The following is a 27,286-nucleotide window of genomic DNA, read 5'->3' as shown; positions in this document are numbered from 1 at the left end:
TGACTGGAACACTCTGCCTTCACATATCGCAACCACCACTGATCCTGATAAATATTTTAAACTTATATCTTCAATAACTACTGCTTAACTCTTCGCATACATTGTTATTTTATTTGTTCATGGCTTCCTTTTTTGCAGGGTTTGTTAGTAAAAAGATTCATTGTATTAGTGTTCTGTTTTTATAATTTTAATACTGCAGTAATCTTCGTTCTTTGCCGCGCTGCCATTCTTTTGTTTCTTTTGCTTACTTATGTCATGCAAAGTGTCTTATTTGTGCTTTTGATTGATTCTTTTCCTTACTTATGTCATCCAAAGTGTCTTATTTGTGCTTTTGTTGTTTGTTTTATATTTGTGGTTTTGTTTTATTCTGTTCAATTGCCTGTGCCCCCCCCCCCCCATGTAATACCCTCTCGAGGGCCTTTAGGGGTATTCTGTATAAATAAAATAAATAAATGTGAGACGCAGGTTTGCTCTTGCTGAGCAGCCCCTCGCGACCAATGTTTAACTGCTGCCGGCTAAGGAGGGCAGTTTTGCTGGCAGTCCAATTTGCGGGTTACCACCTGCCACTGCGGGCAGTTTGCAACCACTTGCAACCACTTGCAACCAACCCGACGGCGACGACGGAGCGGAATTAGTTGCGCTGTGCCGCGTCTACTACGTTTTGTTGTCTGCGAGTTGTATGCTCTAAACTTTCCTGTTATTTTCCCGGGCATGGATGTTTCGTCGCACCGGAATTATTGCGGCATGACTGGCCAGACTGCGCTTTGGTTTTCTTACAAGCACCGTAAATTACTTTTCAGAACATCTGTTCGTTCAGCGGACGCAAGCTGTGTATGCCGAAGCTGCACTCGGTATTTGATATCTTGCAGGTATAAGCTCGAATCAAAAACGTATGCCGGCCCAGCTTTAAACATTGTCGTGCTATAATGCCGCCGTCGCTTTGCCATTACTTTTCAGGACAGTAACTTTGCCCCTAAGTTTTTAGGCGCATGATCAGGCATGTTTTAATGTGTAATTTCGTACAAGCCCACTCGAGACATTGCGCCACTTTGCTATTGGTGCTGGGCTCTTCCATTCATAGGAACGAAGGCAGCCCCTCACCAGAAAATTTGTTCGATCTAGGAACAGTCCCAAGTAATTCTAAGTGGAAATAAAACGGACACAAAAACGATGCGATCTATTGAAACAGCAGGTGGTAAGTAGTGCAGCCCCATAGTGTTGAAACGATGGGATACAGCGTAGTAGCAATGTTTTAACGCTCAAGGTCACTTCATCTTTATTGCTATTAGCGGCGCTTCAACAGAACATTAATACACATAAGGTCCGAAATCAAGAACGTTAGGCATATCACTGGCTGTCGCACAAACTATGGCAAGCAGATGCTTCGTAACAGGCTTCCAGTTTTACTCAATCAGCACTCACGCAATAGTCGGAAAGATTTTACAGTTGTTTCCGTACAACAATTCCGTCAAATGTTTTATGAACAGTTTGTCTATGTCCTCATTTAGTGATTTGTACATGATGCACTTTGATTTCTTTCGTACTTTAACTCGAATTGCATTCAATTTTAATTTATTGATATAAAAATTCAGTCAGTTCATTTATCCTGCGCTGCCAAATGCCGTCAGTAAGAGTGCAGTCGCCCCGTCAAGCTGCTCTCTGAAGCAGCTTTTTCGCGGCTGCTCCTTTCCTTGTAAAACAGGAAAAATAAACTATTATTATTATTATTATTATTATTATTATTATCTTGTTTTATAGATTTTTTTATGCAGAGTGAAACATGATTTATCTCTAAAGCGTAGAGCGAGAGAAAGAATGAGTTTATTTAAGAGTAGAAGTCAAGCGTTTAGTTTGGGTGCTGCACCTTTTTCATTAGAGGGAGATGCTGTTCCACGTGCTGGACTGTAATAACACAATTAATACGCTGTAGTTTTTACTTATTTTGTTTTGTTCGCGTGTTTGTGAGTACAAATGTTAGCACGTACGTTGCGAGAGCTTTAACCTCCCTCTTCTACTTCGGTGCTCTCTTCTGCCTTTTATCATTGTTTACAACTCTGTATTTCTCCCTACATATCTCTTTCGACTGACCCCAATCACGAAGCCAACCATGAATGACATAGTTTGGGCGGCCAGCATCGTCTAGCTGTTTTATTTATTTTTACCGGCTACCACTAGGTGCAGGGGCATCAGAAGGACCGAATGCCGTAGGCGGCGTGCGTGGAAGAGAACATCACAGGACCATTCAGAGCTGGGGAGTGGAGAAGGCTTTGGAGATTCCGCCGCCGCATGTGCGCTTGTCGGCGTGAGAAAGTCACACGGAGGGAACTGCGCAATCGTGTGGCTTGTTGGAAGAAAAACATTGATGGAGGAGTGGAGTACAGTCGCCCATGGGCTTGTCTAGAGGTCGCGAACTGTGGGCTTTGCTGTGCGCATATGAACACTGGCGCTGCCTTACGAGACCGATGCAGCTTTGAAAGACGTGAGGAGCTGAACACGATCTATGGCAATGTGTATGGCGGTGCACATGCGCGACATAGTCTTGTTTAGAGCATTATTACGCTCTTAAATGACAAAGGTATACTTCCCCGGTGCGCCGTTCGAGCGCTGCAGACTTGTGGAAGAGTGTTGGCGATGTCACAAATAACCGCAAAGACCAAGCACTACCTCGAGTGGCACGAGGCGGGGTTTTCAGGCGGAAGCCTTTAATGTCTCATCGTTGTAAGCAGCAGTTGTCGACAGAAAATGTCACGCTTTTCAATTGGTGGAAACGGTCGTGACGTCACAGTGCGCGAATTGCAAACGGGGTTAGTAACCATGCAACCAATCGTATAGTGATGCTCCAAGTAAGTGGGACTGAGCTTAGTTAATTGCTTAATTACCTAATTATCTTTACTAGTCAGGCCATATAAATAAATAAAACCGATTAAGAAATTGGTCGAGCTCAGGAATCGAACCCCGGTCTTCGGCGTGAGAGACGAGCATGCTATCCACTCCGCCATGCCAGCTCGATGGTTTGGAATGAATAAAGGCGCGTCTAGTGAATACGGTGTCTTCACTCACTCTCATCCTCCTCCATTCCTTTCCGGCGAGGTTTAGGTGTCCACCGACAAATGAGAGACAGATACATTTCCTTTCCTCAAAAACCAATTTACCGACGAGCGAGGCGTAGAACCGAATGGGCGATGGCGTTGTATGGACTCCTTGGCAGCGTTGCAAGACGCTGTCGCGTTCCGCTCTTAGGGGCGAAGCTTAACATCTTAACCACACATCAGTGACCACACTTTACGTCAAAAAAGTGCCCCCCTGAATTTTGTGAGACAGTGACTGCGTAATTTCCTTTCCTCAAATACAATTTTCATTTTCTTCATTACGGCTCCTCTTTATCTATCTTCTATCACTCCCACTTCCTCCCTTCCTCTATGGTGGTGGTGGTGGTGGTGGTGGTGAAAAACTTTAATCAAAGAGAGCTTCAGGGTAAAAAAAATTGCTGAGGCTCAGCTTGGCTAAGCCTGGGGAATGCGAAGCATATTAGTGGCTAGGCTTGGTAATACATGGGTTTCCTTGGTTGAATACTTGGTCATTTTAATACAACCACTAGAGGCCTTCGTCGTGGGGGAAGACAACGGCATGGCTACAGCGGAACGCCGACTAACCGCGAGACGCGCGTTGGGTGGGCGCCTGGATTGCCACGGAAGCCGCGTCTGCCTGCCCGGTGGAGCGAGCGTTTCACCTACACCGAGTGTGAACGCGCGTTCGAAATGCGCGGGAATGCGCGGGTGTGACGGCTAGGGGTCCCACGGCGACGGCGCGAGGTGGAGAGAGAGAGAGAAACAACTTTATTGCCATAGATTGGCGGGATTTAGGGCAGGTGGGGGCCGGCTCTCTCATCCGATGTCACGTGGTGTGACGTCACGGTGTCACGTGGCGTGACGGCTAGGGGTCCCACGGCGACGGCGCGAGGTGGAGGCCGGCTGTCTCATCCGATGTCACGTGGTGTGACGTCAAGATGTCACGTGGTGTGACGTCACGGTGTCACGTGGGGGTCCCACGGCGACGGCGTGAGTGGTAGCTCTAGCAGTATGCTTCGCATAAAAAAACCCTGCTGCATGGTCGGTATCCTTATTTCGGGACACCGCACGACGAGGCCCCGTCTCGCGCCCGCTTGACCAGAGCCCTTTGGGACTCCAGTGTGGAGCAGTTGGTTCAGGTGTCCACCGAGATGACAGAGAATTACTGCGCCACTTCCTTTCCTCAAAAAGCGTTGCGTTCAAAGGGCAAGGCATCGCGCCGAACGGGTGGTGGCGTTCCGTGGACTCCCTGGCAGCGTTACAATGCGCTGTCGCGTTCCACTCCTAAAGACGAAGCTTAAGCGTCATTAATTAGCAGTTAATTAGTATTCAGGCATTAATCAGTAATTAACAATTAATTAGTGATTTCCAATCACTTAGTAATTAGTACTCAAATATATGTGACGCCACCAGTGCCACAGAAACAGCGAAGGTGGTGCGGAAAACGCTTCCGCCTCTACCCACTTTAGACAGTCAAAGTGCCCCCTGAATTTATTGTGCTCTGCTACTGCGCGACAGCTTTTTTCTCGAAATCGGACGGAAGCTACCGACCTACAGCTCGGTCTTTGAGACTAAGCTGCTGGATGTAGGGCCCTCTTGCAGTTATTTGCTTGCTTTCGAATATACTCTAAGCGGCACAGGTATTATGCCTGATATTGGAAATGTATTGGCAAAGGCCGGTTCTACAAAAGACCACAGTGAAACCATCCATTTCCAATGTTGGGCTAATTACTTGTGGTACCTGGGATAGTGCCAACGTTCGTTATTGTAAGCATATTGATCACACGAATGATGGTAAATAAAAGGGGGCTAATGCGCACAAAAAGACACGGACAAGAAGGTAACAGAACAAGCGCTTGTTGTATTACCTTCTTGTCCATGTCTTTTTGCGCAGTAGCCCCTTTTATTTACCATCATTGACAGGCTATCCGAACAACGTGCGCTCTATCACAATGCTAGCTTTCAAGATTACAAAGTGAAGAAAAACGGCTCTTTTGATTAAAACGAATTTGACATGCGAGCCTTCTTACATCAAGGATCCGTAGACGGCGCCAGCTGCACTAGCGCTGATTGATGATGCTACAGCTGAGAGAGCAACGTGCCAGGTGGTTAGGTCATGCGGCCGAACTATTTGGAGGAACACCACAGTTGCGAAGGCTGCCCAACTGTAGCCTTCTCTTTATGTGAAACAGAAGCTGCCACTAAGTATGCCGCCTGCGCACCTCTTCACCTGGCTGCGCCTTCAGCGGGCGTCGAACAAAATCACATATCCAGCAAGAAGCTTCCCCTCACAGGGAGTGGGAAACGAAGTGAACGAATCGCATGTCGCCACCCGACTGTAAGGTGGTGGGGTTATGGGCAATATGAGTGAAATATTTTTGCAAAGGGTAGTTCAGTATGGAGAATCAAAACCGCAGGCGCCCATATCAAAGGCAAATCAATTTCGCTATGACACTCAGAAAAAAACTCGCGCTGGGACGTCCTTTCTTCAGTGTCACAGTGTCGAGAAGCAGCGCTTTAATTGTTATTAAAGCAGAAGTTGCTTTCACGCCCTAGTCAAGTAACGCGAACATAAATAAAACCACAAGATAAAACAAGTTTGTTTTCAGCTGTCCGATCTTTTCCTGATAGACACGGCAGCTTGTAGCTATTGTGTAGGTCTGTGCGAGTAGTACGGTTTGCAAATTTTAATCTGATTGGAAAAGGTGCAGCTTTGCTATGGAATCGAATACAAATAGCTTAGCTAAAAACTCAATACAATATAACTAGAACAGTAATGGAATCTAAAAGAATACAATTATAATATTTTTCCCAATATTCGGTACTTGTCTTACAGGAAGGATATGCATGCCGAACAATTCAGGGGCAGCGGCGGTGCTGCAGTACGGCGCTATGGCTTCTATGCTTATAGCGATGCGTTAAAGGGATACTGAAGCAAAATCTTAGAATTAGAAAATCTTAGAACAACAAAAACGCTGAAAATAGACTCTCGGAATGTGATTACACCGAAATCTAGTCATCACTTCGCATATTTTTCAGCTGATGGTTTCATTTTTTGATGTTTTATGAGCGCGCGAAGCCCTCCCGACCGGCGTCAGGTGAACAGCGTGATGTCATGACACCCTCGTCCGACAGCCAACCGGTCGTGTCACTCGAAGCGCGATGTCGCACTGAAGTTTGGGTAGACCAAGCGGTAAGGCTCCCCACATTGGACGCTGCCGACGCAAAACTGGCAAAACCCGCGAGTAGCGATGGCAATCGTGCTCCTCCAGGAACAGTGTGCGCGCGGGTGTTATGACGTCTAGTCTTCCACAGGCGGCCCCCAGGTGCAACGGTACGGCAATAAATCTTGAAAAAAAAAACGTGCTATCCGCCTTTTTGTGCTAAAATGCTTGTCGCATTTATCAATTTTAGCTGTCAAGCTCTTGTTTACATGTAAAAGAGCAGCTCCAAAAGTTTGGTTCAGTATCCCTTTAAACTACGCAACATTCATTGACTCCATGGCTTACGCAATACAAGTTCAGTTTATTCACTATACTACCGCCATGTCATGCGTAAAAGTTACTTACGTTTTGCTATTGGTGACACCAGTGATTAAACTAGCGCGACATCTCAGTAGGTCAGAGAAAGTCATGTATGAGCCATGGAACACAAGACTCGGGCATCAAGGCTCGAGTTTATATACCTACCTGAGCCCCGCGGCATTAACTAAATTTAGAGGCCATATATCAGCATTATCAACGCCACCACAGGAATTCTCTCCCTCCTGTTTGTGAACCCTGCTTCCCACAGAGACCGATATCCGCAGCAGGCTCTGGGGTTTTAATGCGACCTGCTTGATGCGCAATAACGCAAAACTGGGCGGGTTGGTGTTTATGCATTGGAGGGAACATGACAGCAGAAGTCGACTGGCGAGTGACGCCACGCCGGGAAACACACACGTTGGTAACCGTAACGCAATGGAATTGCAGAGGCTTCAAGGCTCGCCAGAAACGCGCGAACCTGCGCCTCTACCTAGAAACTTTCGAGGCTTTACCCGCCGTGGTCGCCCTCCAGGAGCCAGGAGCGGCGGCGAAATTGACTAACTACGTGACGTTCCAGCGAGACCCCTCGTCGTGTCTCCTCGTACACAAGTCGTACACAGCCACCGAAATCGACCTCGATCTCAACATACCGTACTCGTACGCCATGGTAAGGATCCTTCCCCTTCGCCGATCGGATCCTCCAGTGCACGTACTTAATGTATACTGCTCCCCGAAACTGAAGCGAGTGACCTTCGCGGACCTCTTTAGCCGTGCACTTAAAGAGGCGGGTCGCGACCCCCTGCTGATTGTGGGCGACTTCAACGCCCCTAGCCAGCTATGGGGATATCGTAAGGAGGAAGTGCGCGGACGCATGCTGGCGGAGTTGGCGTCCACACTGGGCCTCACCCTCCACACCGACCCGGCATTTCCTACTCGCGTAGGCAACTCGGTGACCCAAGACACATGCCCGGACCTCACCTTCACTCGCAACATAAGACACGCAGACTGGATCAACACTGAGGATACCCTCGGCAGCGACCACTGCATCATCAACACCACTGTTTATACACGCTCCCTAAAGCGCCCTACCACAATAGCACGCATCCCCAATTGGACCACCTTTCGCCAAAATTTCCCGTCCGACACCAACACGAACATCACAGAGCAGGGATACGCAAACTGGTCCCGGTCAGTCATATCGCACCTTCGCTCTCACGAGAAGCAGATACAGCTCACCGAGGTGGTCACGGACGTGGACAACCACCTCCTCCATCTCTGGGAAGCGCGCCGCGGCCTCACGCGCCGCTGGAAGCGCCAGAAACACAACAAGAAGCTCAAAGCGCGCATTGCGGACTTGCAATTCTTTTGCAATTCGCGAAGATTACTCAAAACGTGTGCGAATGGCCAGAAGTAAGCTTTATTCTTACGCCCAAGGAAGAAGCACCACATTTAAGATCCGTTTCGACAAGCTCCTGATGAATGACCGTCAATTTATTTATAACTCTGAAACAGATTCTGTCCAAGAAGTGAAGTTATAGCGTTTGCCATCCGCTCATCGGCCTCCGCCACACCTACTTCGTCAGTCACCACAAGTGACATACGCAGCCCCGAGTTATCAAACCTTAGCAGTTCTACTTTCCAACGTCCGCAGCTATCTGCCCAAAAAAGATGCCGTTGAAGCCTTCCTAAACGATAGCGATACTGATATAGCTATATTTACTGAATCGTGGCTGACCTCGGACATCTCGAATGAAGAGCTGCTGCACGATACGCGATCTTTCACGGTCCACAGACGCGATAGGGTGATGCGGAGAGGAGGTGGTGTATTGGTTTTTGTAAAATCGAGCACGCCTTCTTTTCCTCTTTTGCCCATCTGCAATCATGAAATCGTTGCGATAAGGTTATTGCTTCCTTCTAGCACAGTCATATTGCTTGCATGCTATCGTCCTCCAGACAGCGACATATCATTTGTTAATGAACTGTACTCAATACTACTCGACCTTAATACCCGTTATCCCCATGCAACTTACTTACTATGCGGCGATTTCAACTTTCCTGATATTGACTGGTACAACTTATCCGCACATTCTGGCCAATCGAGTGAGTTTCTAAACTTAGTTCTTACCTTTAACCTTGTGCAAACAGTTCACACTCCAACTCGCCTAAACAATACCCTCGACCTTGTTCGTGTTTCAGATCCTGAATGTGTCCAGTCATTATCATCCATTCCGGGCTTCAGCGATCATTGTACCTTGTTGTTTAACTTATCTATACCCATCGCTACTCGTCAACCTTCAGTTAAATTCATTCGTGACTATAATAAGGCCGATGTTCCAAGTATCATTGCTGAGCTAGAAAAGTTTTTCCATCACTTTCGTATGTCCTCTTCCACAAGAACCGTCAATGATAACTGGTTGCTCTTCAAACAAAAATTAATATCACTTATTCATCTATATGTACCCCTCGTACGCATTCGAGGTGATGCCAGCAAACCTTGGTTTTCCAATGCCCTCAGAAAACTTTTAATGAAAAAAAAACGTCTTTTCCGTCTTGCAAAGCATTCTCCCGGTGTCTCAAGGTGGGATAAGTATTTCGCGTGTCTTTGCGAATACACGAGACTTTTACGAAGCTCAAAAAAGAAATTTTACCACCAGGACTTGCTAGAAATCATGCGCTCCAATCCAAAGAAATTCTGGAATCTCCTTACGCCAGGTAATAGGTCTACGCATCACATCTCCTTGGTTAACCCGGATGGCTCTGTGGTCGCATCAGGCGAACGCAGTGCTGTAATGAACTCTTATTTCTCCTCGGTTTTCACCAATGAATCTACTTCAGACATTCCTCCTGTATCGAAGTTTTCATTTTCGCAAATGCCGCCTGTTACTATAACAGCTAACGGTATTGGAGGCCTCATCGAAAAACTTAAAGTATCAAGTGCCCCGGGACCAGACAATATACCAGTTAAGATACTGAAATGCACCAAGGAAATCTCCAGTCAAATTTTGCAAATAATCTTTGATCAATCTATTGCTACCAGCTTAATTCCGGACGACTGGAAGCTAAGTCGAGTAGTACCAGTTTTTAAAGCAGGCAACCGTCATGATCCGTCCAACTACCGTCCAATTTCTTTAACCTGCATTGCATGCAAACTATTAGAGCATATTATATATTCACAAACCGCATCTCACCTTGATTCTAACTCTTTCTTTTTTTCCAATCAGCACGGCTTCCGATCCGGTTACTCATGCGAAACCCAACTATTCGAATTCACTACCGACCTTAACCTAAACTTAGATTCTTCATTCCAGACAGACGTCATTTACCTTGATTTTTCAAAAGCATTTGATCGTGTACCCCACCAACGCCTTTTAGCTAAACTTTCATGCTTATGCCTCGATCCCCTGATATTAAAATGGTTTCGCTGCTTCCTAACTGATCGCTCTCAATTCACTGCTATCGATAATGACAATTCTCCCACAACAAAAGTTTTCTCTGGTGTGCCTCAGGGCTCGGTGCTCGGCCCACTTTTATTTTTAATCTTCATCAATGATCTTCCTTCCGACATTTCATCGACAATTCGTCTTTTCGCAGATGACTGCGTCCTGTACCGCCGCATAACTACTAACAATGATCAGGAATTGCTCCAAAGCGACCTAAACAGGATTGAAAGCTGGTGTTCCACATGGCTAATGACGCTCAACGTAACGAAATGCAAATACATGCAGGTATCACGCAAGCGCACTAATATCGACTACGCTTATTCACTCAGTTCAACCATCCTTACTAAAGCCGAATCATACCGGTATCTTGGCATCCATATCACGAGCAACCTCACTTGGTCCGAGCACATCACGAAGATTGCTGCTGATGCATCTAAAACACTCGGCTTTATCAGACGCAACCTCAGTTTCTCCCCTTCTTCCATTCGCAGCCTAGCCTACAAAACTTTCGTCCGTAGCAAACTTGAATTTGCATCCCCAATATGGAACCCACATCAAGCCTACTTAATAGCCAGCCTAGAAGCCGTCCAAAACCGTGCAGCCCGCTTTATTTCCTCCAACTATGACACCCGCTCTAGCATTACCAAAATAAAATTATCTGCCGACATCGAGCCTCTCGCGCATAGGCGTATAATTGCCCGTTTATCATTATTCCATAAATTGTACTATTGTTTTCCCTCACTTCGACACTCCCTTCTGCTCCCTCCCCTCCGAACATCACGCCGTCTTTTCAACTCCATGAGCATCCTAAGACTTCATGGCTCCTCAAACGCATTTAACAAGTCATTTCTGCCTCTTGCCATTAATGAATGGAATTCACTACCCGAATTAATTGTCACTGAACGCGATGCTCTGAAATTCCGCCAAATGCTGTCATTGCACTTGAAATCCCAATGTGGGTAACTGTTGCCTTTGCGTTTTATTTTTATGTTATGATTGTTTGATATACTACTGCACCTGTCTGCCTGATTTATAAACGTGTTTTTCTTTTTTTTTCTCTTCCCCAAGCAACGATTGTTTCACTGTATACTTTTTCTTCACTGTATACTTTTTTTCAGTTTTTTTTTCACTGTTTTACTGTACTTTTTTTGTATATGTATTTTTTTGACCTAATAATGTCATTACTTGCTTCGATGTTCGCCCCCCCCCTTATGTAATACCCCGCCAGGGGTCTTTAAGGGCCATTAAATGATGATGATGATGATGATTGCGGACCTCACCCGGCAGGCAGCTGAGTACGCGGCCCAACTCGCTGACTCAAACTGGGTAGACCGCTGCAACACGGCGGCGAGGCAGATGTCGAGCCGCAACACGTGGCGGCTCTTCCGAGCCCTCATCAACCCAACACATACCCGTACAGAAACGCAGAAGCAACTACACAAAGCCATGCACTCATTCCAAGGAAATACAACGCAGTTGGCACAGGCGCTCCGGGATCGCTACCTGTGCACAACTCAGGACGCCCGCAGATCGGCCTACTCCTACGCTGGCAGAGAAAACTCGGAGTTGGATAAGCCTTTCCAGCTTCACGATCTGCGGGCGGGTCTGGCCAAAATGAAGAGGGGCACCACGCCGGGCCGGGACAAGGTCACCGTCAAACTTTTGGCGAACCTTCCTGATTCAGCATACCAGTGCCTTCTAGAATACATCAATGCGATATGGACGGGGGAAACCCCGCTCCCCATTGACTGGAAAACGGCCCTTGTCACCTTCATCCCGAAGGCCGGAAAACCGATCGACACGGACAACCTCCGCCCCATCTCTCTCACCTCGTGTGTGGGCAAATTGATGGAGACGATGGTGCGGGATCGGCTGTCCGAGTACCTCGAACAACACAACACCTTCGCGGACACTATGTTCGGATTTCGCCCACATAGATCCGCACAGGATGTCCTGCTCCAACTCGACCGCGAAATCTTGAACCCCATTACACACCCCCAAAACGACAAAATAGTCCTTGCGCTCGACCTGAAAGGAGCGTTCGATAACGTAACTCACGAGATCATACTCACACATTTGAGTTAAACTCACTGCGGCACCAATACCTTCAATTACGTTAAACAATTTCTCACGGACAGACTATCCTACATCAGAATACAGGACGAAGAGCACGGACCTTTCCTGCTCGGCACGAGGGGGACTCCACAAGGCGCGGTGCTGTCCCCTCTGCTATTCAACATTGCCATGATGCGCCTACCCGCCCTACTGGGTGCGGTCGAAGGGGTCCAGCACGCGCTGTACGCCGACGACATCACCATCTGGGCTACGCAAGGGCGCCTGGGGGATATGGAGACCAGCCTGCAAACGGCCGCCAGCATAGTGGACCGCTATGCTCGAGACTGTGGTCTGCAATGCTCCCCGCAGAAATCGGAATTCGTGCATTTGCGTCCCTCGCGCACATGCTCGATGCTCGACCCAAATCAATCTCTCGTTGCAAAGCGGTCCCATTCGCGAATCCAAGGAAATCAGAGTCCTCGGACTTTTCATACACAACCAGCGACGCTGCGACACAACACCCGCCAAGCTCCGGCAGGTGGGGGACCAGGTGGGCCGCATGGTCCGCCGAGTTTCCAACAAGCGCGGTGGGTTACGATGCAAAGACGCCTTGCGGCTGGCGAACGCATTCGTGTCCAGTCGAATCTTGCATTCGACTCCCTATCTCCACCTGCGGAAACAGGAGGAGGATGCCCTCGAGGTCATCCTCCGCAAAATCAAGAAACGAGCGCTGGACCTCCCGGTCTCTACCTCTACCAGCCGCCTTTTGGCACTGGGGATGGTTAACACTTTTAGGGAGCTTCGGGAGGCCCACCTCAACAACCAATACACTCGTCTCACAAAGACAGGGTCGGGTCGCCGCCTTTTAGCCCGACTTCACATCCAGCACACTCAATTCACAGAGGAGAGATGCCGCCTTCCCGTACACTGGAGACGCGCCCTCCACGTGCGGCCTCTCCCCACCAATATGTCCAAAGAGGATCATAATGGCAGGCGCCTGGCGCGGGCGGAAGCCTTGGACCGCCATTTTCAGAGCAAACCAGGAGTCTTCTACGTGGACGCGTCCGGCCGGGACCCCAGGGGATGGTACAGGGCCGCGGTTGTCCACGAGGGTAAAACAGTAGACGCCCTTACTTTCAAGGCCCAGTCAGCAATTCACGCAGAAGAGGTTGCCATCGCTTTGGCAGCCTCTCACACCTCCTCCAAATACATAATCACCGACTCGCGAGGGGCTTGCCGTAACGTCACGCAAGGGTGGGTTACTCCCCTAGCTTATCGCATTTACCAGAATTGTAGCCGAGACTCGGATCCCGCGCACCGATCTCTCGTTTGGGCTCCAGGTCACCAAGGCGTCCACGGAAATGAGGCAGCCGACGCCGCCGCCCGCGCGCTCTCTCTCCGGGCATTTCCCACGGGACCCGACGCCGACCAGGACACTGATTTCAATCCGATTTATACTTTTAAAGAAATATGCGAGTATTACAAATCCATGCACCAAACTCTTCCCACCCCGTGCAAAGGGCTGGGGAAGGTCAACGAGCGGGTACTCCTGCGCCTGCTCACCAACACGATGTTGCGCCCGGCAACTCTGCAACATTTCGATCCTCAATTCGACGGGCGGTGCTCACACTGTGGGGAGGTGTCTGACACTTACCACATGGTGTGGGCCTGCCAGCAGAACCCATCCCTACCCCCTATCCCAAACCCCACCCGAGAGGACTGGGAGGCGACCCTGTCCGGTTGCTGCACCCTCGAGGCCCAAAGGGCCTTATCGCAGCGCGCCCGGGCTGCGGCAAACGCCAATGGGGTACCTGTCTAGGCATCCCACCTAGTGGTTGTAAGGGCGTGACCCTTCAGGTCACGACCCCCAACACCTCTCCCTATGATTTAATAAATGATTTCACCACCACCACCACGCCGGGAATGGAGAGGAGGGAAGGACGAACGAACGCACCCTCGACAGCCATGGAAGAGGAGGCCGTACACGGCGGGAGTTCGTAGCACATGCGCTCCCGACAGCGGGTCATCACGGGTGGCCTGACGTCTGGTTATGCTAACTCGTGGTAAGTGATGTCGAGGTGATCCTCTTGCTCTCGCAAACCGGGCTGACGTCCGCCAAGTTTAAAATGTTCCTTGATAAATGTGCTTTCAACTGTCATGAATCGCATCATGCTCACTAATTCCCTTCGGATTGAACCATCCAAAGCCCCAAAATTTTTGAAGCATTCGTAGAAGAAAACTATGATATAAGTCTTGCTGGTGCCTTAATTTTTTCACGCTTTACCAGAGCGTTTCATAGCTAAAAAACAATATTTTTTCTGCACCGATCATAACGCCAGTTCTTTCGATCCGTACTGTGTATGCCTATTCCAGTGCTTCCCTATCGACGTATACTTAAACTACATCCTTCCTCAAGGTGCACAGTGCATGATGGCTTACTCACGGTCTTCTTTGTAGTACGGAATAATGGTAATGATGCAGTTCTTGTAGTCGGTGTAGTTGTAGTAGGCCGTGTGTGGATGCTTCTCGTCTGTAAGAGATGAGTTTTCATCATGACCATAGAAGGATAGCCAAATCAAAGGTTGCAAAACTGAAAGCGTGAGCAGGCTTTAAAAATAATAAAGATGAACTCTATTGGAACCAGTATTCTATAGGGAACGTCATTTCCATGTGTTTTCCTTGCCTAACTATGCGGTTACTAGATCTTAACATGTGTTTATGTTGTTGTACCTAATGTGGCAGTAAAGGTTTGGGTTCACAGCCAATAGCAAGTTGGTGGTCAATGAATTTGATCACGATTATGATTCGCACAGGTGTGGCAAAATCACCTCCATACCCGGCCGCGCTCAATTTTAATGCTGAAAAAGAACTTTCGAGATACGGCGGGGGAGTCACCTACTATAACTTTTAATAGTAAAGTAGAAGCATTTGTACGCGGCTGTAATCAATACAGAGAAATTGTTAAAGAAATGTGGTAATTCGCATTTATGCAAGGGCTACGTGAAATGCAGGAAGTGAGGCAGTCGCCGCGTACCTCAAGTGGTAGAACACCGTACTCGCCATTGGAAGTTTTAGGCTGCGCTGTCATCGGCAGAATGTCATTGTTTTAAACCGAGAGTTTTACTGGGCTAGCAAGAGCCAAGGTCAATGGGAGGCCACTATTCATCTTCAAATCAAATCAAATCAAATCTTTATTTCAGCATCGCAAAAATGCTGAGGGTCGTGGACAAAAAGCCCCTTTATGGGCTTGACTAGGCCCACGGCCGTTTTCTACATGGCAGCATGGCATACAGCAAGAGAAAATTGTGCCAAGTTAATTGTACACAGCTCTCAGAAAAAAAAGCAAAAGAAAGACAAATGAAAGCTCACAGAAGGTAAGCGACTTGGTACAGTTATTAGGAATATAAATACAGGCATGTATGGAACAAATCTACGATGAAGGCAGTTCTTAATATCATAGAATATTGCATGAAATGTCAACAAGAGAATGCCTGCAATAAAACTAAACAATGACTCAAGAAATAAAAAATTCGTAACAGAATGAAAACCAAGGAGCGGAGGAGCGGTGGGGGTGTGTCTGTCACGTGACTAACCACGTGGGTCGCCGTTGCTGCACCGACCGTCGTCTTGTCAGCTGTGGTCACTTGACTAGCCACATGACTCCGACTGCTTAAAAAAGCGAAGGCGCCGCTCTCGTCTGCACGGCTGCCAGTTTCTCACTATGGATGAAGCGAGTCGGTTCGATCCGACGTCTTCTCGCAGGCGGCGGGCCGAGTCTGATCATCCGGTTGGCATTGCCATTCATGGGAGGGATTCAGCGAATGGAGGGGAGCGGAAACGAGCCAAGCTGGCGGCAGAAACCGACGAAGAGCGGCGGCATCACCTGGCTCAGCGGCAATTGAAAGACGCCGAAAGACGGCAGCGAAGACCCGTGGAGCTGCAGCTGCGGTGGATTCTAGGCAGCCAACCGATGCGAGTTCTCGCAGTGCGGAACGTAAGACAGACGACGTCATCGGTCTGCCATTCTGTGCTTCGGCTACGAGGACCTTCGAGAGAGACTTTACGTGTAGTCCATTTGGATATGTGTGCAACGTATGTGAACGGCTGTGGCCTCGTATTCTGTGCGACAACAAGGGCATTTTAAAGCTTTCATTTATATATCCAGGCATAGCTGCGGGTTGTTTATAAGGGGGTTGTTTATAACATCCCTCTGCCCTGTGGAGGGCAGTACGTTGGACAGACGGGACGATGTATCAATAAAAGGCTGAGCGAACACAGCTATAAAGTGTCAAAAGTAGTTTCCGGTCACCTCGGCATTCATTGCCGGGACTGTGAATGGGCAAAGACAGAGAAAAAACAGTGCGTACCGCTATATCATGAAACCAAGGTCATTGCCAAAAATCAGCAAAAAACTGCGAGGGAAATTATTGAGGCCTACAACAAGCAGGGAAATGCATGTATAAGCACTCCTTCGCTAACACTACTGGAAAAAGAGCTATCACTCCTGGGGACTGATAATCTCCGCTGATTTCTAGCGCGCTTCTGTTGCTGTTGTCACATTTATGGATTTTTGTTTGTTTTGGACTTTGTATACCTTTCCCTCTCTGCCGACATCTATGCATTTATACTTGTGTGATCAGCAATAAACCCTCAGTTGTTAGTCAGCGCTGTGTCGTCCATTTTCTTGTCTTTTGTGCTCGTCTTCGTTCGCGCTGTTTATTCAAGATGCTTAACCAACTAGCCCGCCAAAACGTGTTAAGGCATAGCTGAGCTAAGCAACAGCCATTTTTGTTCCTCTATGATCTGCATGAATATCGCTGCCCTCAAACTACATTCAAATTAAATTTCTTTTTAATTCAAGCGAAAGAGAAAAGTAAGTAAGAATCCTCTTCATTGTCTTTCAAGTGCTACCGGGCTTTTTCGTCCGCACATCCAAACGGGCCTATCATCTGTCCCATTCTCGTCTGTTCATAGCAACCCGACTTTAACCCCGTCTATACCTTCAAAGATATTACAACCTACTCTCAAAATAGTTATCGCCATTACCCCCTACTATCAAGATAGTCATCGCTTTTACCCTCGCCCATGTAAAGGGCTCAAGTAGGCGGATGAGCGGCTCCTTCTCCGTATTCTGCCCAATACATTGCTGTGCCCGGCAGCACTTAAACATTTTGACCCCTCCTTTAGCCGCAGGTGTCCGCATCGTAGTGCGGTTTCTTCGGACACCTATCACATGGTGTGGGCCTGCTCCTCGAACCCGGCTATTCCCCGCATCCCCAACCCAACCCGGGAGGACTGGGAGGCGGTACTGCTCGGCTGCCACGACTTACAGGCCCAACAAGCCTTGGTGCGGCGTGCCCGGGTGGCGGCCACTGCCACTGGGGTCCCGAACTAGGGACATTCACCTAATGCTTGTGTGGGACATTCACCTAATGGGTGTGGGAATCCTGGCTTTCCGCCGTGGCCTTCGCGCGGCTGTTGCCGGCTTCCCGCGTTGTTCTCCTCTTTCCCTCTCCCGCCTCAGGCGGTCCAGGGGCGGCTAATTGACTAATCACTGTCATTTGGGCACAGATCCACTCCGGCTCCCCAAGGGCCTTTGCCATTGGCGCCTTTTGGCGGGATTTCGGGACCCGCTTGGGCGGCCGCGCGCCGCGCGACCGTCCGAGCAGAGCCCAGACAGAGATCCCTCCGAGTCAGTGAAGGTGCGTACGCTACTGTTTGTCCGTGATGGCCTTTGCCGTTCGGACCAGTGCATACTCGAGCTCGCCAGCACGTGTCCTCTGACCTGCAGCGGCTCGAGCCTGTCCAGCGGGGTCCAGCGACCTCCGACAGGCGTACCTTGCGTTGACTGCACACACTCTCTCGCAAACGGCCTCTTGGTCGACACGAGAGAGACATCACAGCACTGCCGCGAGGACATTCTCCTGCAGCGGCGTGCTAGGGGCGCGCATTGCACTGGTCGCTCCGTGCGCGCAGCGGAGTCTTGCTCCTCGCGAGCCCCCGGGACGGGGTGACTATTTATTTATTTATTTAGCAATACTGTAAGCCTTCGACAGGCCTATAGAGGCAGTGGGTTACAAAGGTATTCACAATGTACAACACTTTGTAAAATATATTAACACTAGAACTTGTTATCTGAAACAGAACATCATTCCAACCAAAACCAAACGGTAGAAAAGAGCAGGAAAAAAAGAAAAAAACAAAACAAAAGCTTCCGCATTATGGCACTGAGTGAAACAAAGCTTCTACCTTATTGACAGATCTAGACACAGAATCTAGACACACACACGCTTCTAGTGTGTGTGTGTACCTGCTGGAGGACGACGTGAATAAGCGTCTCCATTGTGAATTTGGAGGCCTATTTCTTTGCGGCAAATCGCTCTCCTCCCTGCGGAGGTTGAGTGTGCCGCAGCGGTGCCTCAGGGTGCGTGTGGTGACGACTGATCGGGGTCCTTGGTTCGCACGAAGCTCGAACCCGCGGTGGCTGGTGGCCTGTGCCCACTCAGAAACCCACACGGTCTGAGCATACCTCCTCTCCCTTCCTCATAAATATTTTCACCACCACCACCACCACAGCATAAGGCAGATCTTCTTGATCCCAGAGGTAGCACAAGAACGTCTAGAGCTGCCGCTGTTCCGCTCACTGAGTGAAATTCTACATGGCGTTTACTGTGAAACCCGACGTTCTGAGAACGTCAATAGAAGCGTGCGGTCTGGCTGAAGACTTTTGGTGTAGCCAGTTTCACTGCGCCATGTTTTGCAAGTCCGAACGGCTTCATTATATATGTATGTGAGCACTCGAAGAATGTCTCGCCTTGATCGCTTTTTTTTTTGAGGAAAGGAATTGGCACAGTAATTGCATCTTGGTGGATACCCAAACCGCGCCGTAAGCGAAGGAAGGAATGTGGGAGTGAAAGAAAGCTTCCCTCCTTTCTTTGACAAAACGCTGTACCATTTTTGCAAACAAGCTTTTGTGTGCCGCATAACAAAGTGCTTTAAAGTTAATAAAGAAACCAACCGGAGTTAAGGCGATATAAATTTCCAAATTTAGATGAAGTGAAATACAAATTCAAGGAATGTGGTAACGCGTGCATGTATTTTTAAGGGCGCTTAATAATTATTGCAAACTATCGATGTAGCTTTTTCACTGAACCACCATATTCATCACAGGGGCATGACCTGTCAGATAAAAATTCGTGCATTCGGCCGAATGGACGGAGGAATGGGTGGCGGCTGCTCACCGTCGTCGAGAATGTACTGTACTTGGTCCAGAGCGTTGCCTTTCTTTATGTGAAACACAGACTGCTTTCTGAAAAGAGTGCGAGCAGTGGAGAAAAAAATCATTAGAACAATAAACAAAACAGTAGCCCAGGAGAGTTGCGCTAGTGTTTGCTCAAAGGAGAGAACTCATTATCGGCACAACCGGTGAAGGATAACTCACGGTGAGTAACTGTTTTATGGAGTTGTTGGAAATAAAGCCTCCGAATGGCTCACCACCCTGCACTGTTGACAGGCACCGCGGGTTTCTGATTCGAATCTGCTCAAAACGCGTTCGGGGGTGCCTGACAGTCTAGGGATAAAACATTCTGCGCAAAAAGAGGTGCCCGCACCACATTTATACTATCCTTGGTGCGCAAAAGTGACACCAACTGTTATGCTATTCTCGCGGGCGCACATTGTGGGTGCCTGAGGAGAGCGCGGAGACTCGTGCCTTCATATGCGATGGGCCGAGCTGCATCGGCTGAGAGTGTGGAATTACGAAGAGAGAGCTTAGCGTAGCGTACGCGGACATGGGCGTCCGAGAAGGGGTTCGCACCCCCTCCCCCCCTCCGTGGAATTACGGACATTATATATGCACCAGTAAAAAACGACTATACAAATTGATTAGCACGCTTAGGTGTCGGAAGTTATCGGATTTTGCTTATTGAGTTCAATTCATTGTTCATTAATAAACTCTAATGTTTGTTCTCCAAGCCTAGCACTAATTTGCTGCTTCTAATTTTTTTTTTCATGTGCGCAGTTTAGACCACAAATAGTTCATTTTTGGTGCTAACCTACCGCCTCCCCTATACCCGGCCATCGGGTGCACCCCCTGGAAATAGTTCCGCGGACGCACTTGTACGCAGGCATACGCAATGGAAGAGTGTACGCTAAATAATCGCATGGTACATATTCCGTACGCGCCACCAGTTAATTCATATCAAGTCGCACGATACCCTTGTGTTGCCTATACACTTTCACAGCGTAACCTGAGTGGAAGCAGCCCTTGCATGGGAGCAGCCCTCATAATACGACGAAACGAACGTACTGATTAAATTGACGTGAAATCATTCCCCAATAACAGCAGCTTTGTTATCATCTTTGTCCGTGCCAATTTTGCCACTTGGTCACGCGAATAACGACGAACACAAATACGGGAGAAGCAGCCGGCAGACTGTGTCCTCTGTGGCGTCATGAAACTTCGAAGACGAATGATATTACACTTTGGCGCCGCAGAGACGATCTGTACACGGAGAAGGCAACACGCGGGAACCAGTCTGTCAGCCCACTCTTACAGAGATAGTACGGGTTCACAATTGATCAAATAGGGAGAGGAGAAGGATGAGAAATAGAAAGATCACGTGGCGCGAGCCATGCGTTATAATTAAGCTCGAAGGAGTGCCGATAGCAACACGTGATATGCAGTCCGCCTGAACAAGTCCAGTTTCACGCCGTCGTCTGTATCCGCCTCACTGCAACAGAGCAGAAACCGAGGCGAAGTAAATGTAGGTGGTATAGCAGAGACGCGGGTAGGCAGCAGCTTATTTAGTTTTCGAGCATAGAGTGACCCCAGCTTTCACGAATTGGAGGTCACTGTGAGGAGGCGAACGTCCTGCAGCGGCCGTAGTGGGGTGCTGATGGTGATGACCAGGTCTTCAGTGCATTTTGAAGCGACAGCTTCACTTCGCCAGGTTTCAAGCCATCAGCGTGGCTGCGCCTCAGCCTTGTCGGAGCCGGAGAGCATAGTCGTTGTCATGGCAACCGCCGCACCTGGGATGGGGCCTCGCTTGGCCTGGCACTTGGTGCGGTTAGCGTGGCTGCAGCGGCCGTGTCGGCACCGGCGCTCCGCCAGCTGCGCATCCGCAAGAGTACGGAGAGGAGGCGAAGCGGTTGTATAAAAGAGGCGTTTGTCGGTGCAGCCCCGGATAGAGATGGACGAGTGGGCTCGGCTGAAGGAAGCCAGATACCGCCGTTGGAATGAAACCGTGCGGCGGCGACGTGCAGAAGAGACCGAAGATGAAGCTATCGCTTTTTACCAGGTTTAACCATGCTAAACAATCAGCAAATTTTTCAGTGTTGGGATTGATGCCTCTTCAGTAATAAGAAAGCAGTCTCACGCGGAGCAGTATTTATGGTTATCTCCAAGAAACATGACTTTTGGAAATAAGCAGGCTCTGAAGATTGGTGCTTTCAACGAGCGCAACGAGCGCAAGTCAACGAGCGCAAGAGTATTTTTCCTCCTGACTACTTGTGATACAACGTCGACACCAGTCCTCCGTTTCTCCTCAGCCTGGATGTATAGTTTTTACTGGATATTACAGCCAATCTTCTTTAGTCTACACTTCATTATGCAGTGTTCCCATTTTTCACCAACAGCTGCAGTGGCAGGGGAACATTGGTCTCATGGAAAATTACAGCGCAATGAAAATGGGGACGACTTCGAATGAATATAGACCAAAGCAGAGTAGCTGCACTGCCATCTCAGCTGTTATTTTCAAGTAAGACCACAATTTATACATCCCTCTTGCGAAACTCAGTGCCACTGAGCTCTATACTGACAGCGCCATACCGGATAATGGGCCCAGTATAGCGCTCGAGACTGGGACGCGGCATACTGAGATACATACCGGAACGCGGCGCTGGTTTCAAGCGTAAAAAAAGAGGGCCTGGGTTAAAAAAATAAAAACGATCAAGTTGGTGGAATAGATTTAAAACCCTGAAAAATAAAATAAAGATAAGGATGAGAAAAAAGTTGTTAAAGGCGGGATTCAAACTAAGTACCTTGTGTCTACCTGGCCGGCATGCTGTATCCACTACGACAGAACGGTAAATTGTGAAATTTGTTTTGCTCGCGAAACGATTCAACACTGTTTCATCGATCGCAAAGATGTAATACTGCTTCGGGATATTTTGCAACGAACAATGAAAAATGCTTAATTTTACACCCCCTTCTGTACGATATATCTCACTGCACTGCCAACTGCTGATAAACCCATAGACACGTCCCTTCTGCTTGCACTGCACAGCCTCTGGAAAACGCGCATGATGGACTGACATTGTGAAGCTTCTGTTTCTGCTAGTGACCACTATTCATCTAAAGGAATTGTGCGCCCAGACCGAGTTTGAACCGCAGTGGCGAGCACTCCTAGTGCTGCTCTTTCCACTGCCCATTTGCCATATGTTGTGCTAGTTATGTGCCCTGTGTTGCGACAGGACGGGCGCCCGTCCTGTCCGTCTTTCTGTGTGGTTTGTATAGAATTTAGCACTTTTTTTACTTTCCTGAACACAATGTCACACCAACTAGCCCAGCAAAAGGGCCTGTTAAACGAACTTGGTTTAGGTGTTTATTTGCGATTGTTTTCTTCGTGTTTTGTGCTTAGTTAATGTACATAGAACTTTGGTTCACTGTAAAGAATACCATGTTAAAAAAAAAAAAAAACCACGAGGCCACAAGAAGAAACTGGGTAGACCTTGTTACTTTCCCGCGTCTATTCGGAGTAAATAGGTCGGCTCTGCAGGCTCAAGTCACGAAGTCGCGGCCGCCGCTGTACCATTACCGCTGAAGCAGCGCTCAAGCTGCTTTTAGGCTCCCGGAATTTCCCGCTGATGTTCTGAATTATTACGGTCATAGCTGCATGCATTAAAACATTCACAGCGCTGGCTATTTCTCTGCCAGCGCTGCGTGAAAAACGTACTGTTTTTTGAGTTGGAAGACGCAGGAGGACGTAGGTTTTTGCAAAAATGAACGCTAATGGCATCACCAGTTATCAGGAACAAACCTGATTTGGCATCCGGATAAGTAGACTTATTATGTCTTAGCATCTACAGAATTTGGTCTGATTTTCAATAAAAATTGAGTTGGTAGGGCAGCGCTTGTCCTTTGATCTGTTTTTTTGATGTCATGCCTGTTTTTTTTTTTCTTTTTGCGCTGCCAACTTCTGTATGAATGACCAATTAGCCCACACGGACATATTACTTGATGGCATTCATTTCGCAGCGGCTGCTGCTTTCAGCAAATATAAAAGAAACCTCTGGGGAAGTATAGTGCTTTAGTAATATTTTCTGGGGGCTAACTGGTTCATTTTTCTTAAAAGTATTTGGCGCCAAAACAAACAGCACACAGTCCACCGCTTGTCCCGCTTGTCTCGATGTCGGATGCGCTTGCCCCGTCTCTCTTCTTCGAAAATATAGAGCAAAAAGGACACGGACGACACAGAAGTGGACAGGACAGGCGCTGCTACCAACTAGCCCAAACCAAGCTACTGTTACACCGTCTCTCTTGCTGTGCGCTGTCGGTTTTGGCGCTCAATCCTTTTAGAAAAAAAAACTCTCTGGGGAAGCTAACACTTGTAGCAATTTGAAGCGCACTTACTTCGAATTACCGTTGCCTTTAAGATTCCAGACGTAGGTGGCAACCTTTGTCTTGTCGTTGTATTCCGTTCGCGTGATGATCACGCATTCCAAGGAGGAGTCTTCGCTTGAGGAGTAGAGTGCAACAAGTTCTGGGAAAGCTTCAATCATCTGCGCAGAAGAAATATGAATAGCGCTTTGTACAGAGGGCAAAACACATGCCTAGAACAACCAAATTGCGTTTTCCGTCGCTCCCAAAGCCGCTGCGACCAAGAAGGCAAAAATTGACTACTAAGTTCTGTGAATCTAACTGCACATGTTTACATCCAGACTATTTTTAACCAAATCTTATCGGTAGGTATCGCGTGATCAGCCCGAAACACGCTCAGAACGTGTTCTAGACATGCGTTCTGCCCTCTGTACTAATACAGACGCGACTCCGAAACCGTATACGCTGCGATGCTCTCTCGTGGGAAGAGAGACTTCATCAAGTTGGTGAATGCTTACAATATAGTTTTGCTGTATGTGCACACAAGCTACATAGAACTTGCCAGTTCTGTCGGCGGATCAGTGCCTTTGGTGTTCAGTTGCTAGTCCTCAGGTTGAGGGTTTGATCCCCACGGCGACGGCCGTTTTGAAGAGAAAGCTTCACTACGCTAGGTAAAGCCGAATTCACCGTGTCTGGAGATTTCGCCTCCGTTTAACCTTCAGACAAAGAGACGGAAAGGAAGGGCGCGTAACTGGCCCCCTGGGACAGTGGAAATGTCCGTCGTGCTTTAAGCAATGTGGCGGTAGTGAGAGACGTGCGCTGCAAGCATTGGCATAGGGAACATTGTGGTAGAAACTCGGCACTGAAGCCATTGGCCGTCGGCATTTATGGCGTTCATTGCCGTTGGCGTCGACAACGCTTTAGACTCCGATTATTTTAAGCAAAGTAAGTGTGCATAACTAGCTCCCTGGGTCAGAGGACGCCTGATTCGTGCTTTGAGGTACATGGGGTAGTGAGAGAGAAAGATGTGGGCTGCATGCGTTAGCATAGACAACGTTGTGACAGACACGCGGCAGTGCAGCAATTCTTTGGGTGAGCATACGCTCGCGATGAACTATTAACTGCCACCTGCCAGGGTGGTAGGTTGGGTACGATGTCTGTCTTGTGTCCGGAACGCACTCAACTCTACAGACGCCAAGCTGCATATAGTTGCCCGGTCATCATCATCTTGAACCCGGTGGTGGCGCAGTAAAACTTTTATTTCGACTATAGATTCATTGAGACGCACCTCCCGGGTGCGACCTCTTCCCCGCAACATGTACAGAGAATACCATAGCGGCCATGCGCGCACGGAAGCGTTGGCGCGATACTATGGTCATTAGTAACACGGGTATCTCCTGGACGTTGCCGGACCACACCACGGGGGGTGGTACACGGCCGCAGTTGTACACAACATAAACACAGTTAACGGGCTCACTTTCAAAGCATACAGCGCAACACACGCGGAGGAGATTGCCATTACTCTGGCTGTCACTGATCCCAAGTCGAAACACATCACCGACTCGCCAGGGGCCTGTCGGAACTATGAGCTGGGATTGGCTCCCCGGCTTGCCTGGCGGATTCAGCAATCTAGCTGCCGATACGAAGATCCAACTCTACGTAACCTGATTTGGGTCCCCGGTGACCGGAACCCCAGGGAAACGAGCAGGTCGATCAGGGCTATCTCTCTGTCCGTGAAAGCCTACTCCCAATTAATCTGGCCCTTACATTCAAACACATCACCACCCCGCCGTGGTGGCTCAGTGGTTACGGCCATCGGCTACTGGCCCGAAAGACGCGGGTTCAGTCCCGGCCGCGGCGGCCAAATTTCTATGGAGGCGAAATTCTAGAGGCCCGTATACCGTGCGATGTCAATGGACGTTAAAGAGCCACAGGTGGTCGAAATTTCCGGAGCCCTTCAATACGGCGTCCCTCATAGTCTGCGTTGATGTGGGACGTTAAACCCCAATAAACCAAACCAAACACATCACCGATTACTAGGAGGAGGAGCACCGGCGCTGCCCGGCCCCTGGATCGCACTGACAAGCGCCTCCTCATAAAAATTCTCACAAATATTGTACTGTGCCTGGCGGTTCTTAAGCATTTAGATCTTCAGGATTAAGATCTATGAATCGTGTAATTCAAAACCTGGAAAACAGAATAGATGCTTGGAAAACCACAGCCGTAGGTCAAACTTAATTGTTTACGGCTTCAAAGAAGAAGAAGACGAGACTTCTGAGTCCCTGGCGCGTGATTCTAACCAAAAGATCATTCAAGACAAACTTGATCTCGCACCAGTTACCATAGAGAACATTCATCGTTTGGGAAAACCTGCAGAGAACAAAACTAGGCCAGTTATATTCAAGGTCCTGGACTCTCGTCAAAAAACCGAAATTCTAAAGCAAGTACGTAAGATGAAAGACAGAGGTATATCGATCGACGAAGACTTTTCCTATAAAATAAGAGACATCAGAAGAAATCTCTGCAAGAGTACCAAGCCGAACCGCGATAAAGGCGACAAAGTTTCATTAGTATTCGACAAAATTTTTATCAACAGTCTAGTTTACGTTTGGGACTATGAAAAGAACGACAAGGTGCCTTTGCGAAAAAACTATCGTACGAAACAGACTCGAACCATCACGCCTCCAGTGGTGCAGTCAACTCCACAGATCACGCAATTCTAAGCCATAAAAAAGTATCTGCTTCTAAATACCGATTTCCCCAACATAAACGTAATAGAGGAGACAAAGGAATTACGGCAGTGAATAAGCATCTCCGCAGCCGTGGCTCCGGCGAGGCCCTTTTCAAGCGTCTAAAGAAATCTGTTTGATTACGCAGGACTCGTGGAAATCTTTGGAAACTGTCAACATTACGCCACAGCTCCAGGGACTGTCATTAGCCCTCAAGTCAACACGGACACTACGTCACAATCAAGAAGATACAAAACCCTGCTCCACCGACGAAGAATCGACACACACTGAGCAGCAGTGGCACCGGCGAGGCCTTTTTCAAGCGTCTAAAGAAATCTGTTTGATTACGCAGGACTCGTGGAAATCTTTGGAAACTGTCAACATTACGCCACAGCTCCAGGGACTGTCATTAGCCCTCAAGTCAACACGGACACTACGTCACAATCAAGAAGATACAAAACCCTGCTCCACCGACGAAGAATCGACACACACTGAGCAGCAGTGGCACCGGCGAGGCCTTTTTCAAGCGTCTAAAGAAATCTGTTTGATTACGCAGGACTCGTGGAAATCTTTGGAAACTGTCAACATTACGCCACAGCTCCAGGGACTGTCATTAGCCCTCAAGTCAACACGGACACTACGTCACAATCAAGAAGATACAAAACCCTGCTCCACCGACGAAGAATCGACACACACTGAGCAGCAGTGGCACCGGCGAGGCCTTTTTCAAGCGTCTAAAGAAATCTGTTTGATTACGCAGGACTCGTGGAAATCTTTGGAAACTGTCAACATTACGCCACAGCTCCAGGGACTGTCATTAGCCCTCAAGTCAACACGGACACTACGTCACAATCAAGAAGATACAAAACCC

General features: G+C 48.4%; 1 pseudogene; it reads right to left on the bottom strand.

Moving 5' to 3' along the window:
- LOC149334667 (uncharacterized) overlaps nucleotides 1-27,286 on the bottom strand; it is a 67,007-nt pseudogene that overhangs the window by 2,790 nt on the left and 36,931 nt on the right.

The sequence above is a fragment of the Amblyomma mixtum genome, chromosome 8 (assembly GCF_055824585.1).
Source record: "Amblyomma mixtum isolate Tamu chromosome 8, ASM5582458v1, whole genome shotgun sequence".
In the NCBI taxonomy this organism is placed as follows: Eukaryota; Metazoa; Arthropoda; class Arachnida; order Ixodida; family Ixodidae; genus Amblyomma; species Amblyomma mixtum.
Note: the sequence above shows the minus strand (reverse complement) of the source record. Positions and strands in the feature narration are given on the sequence as shown.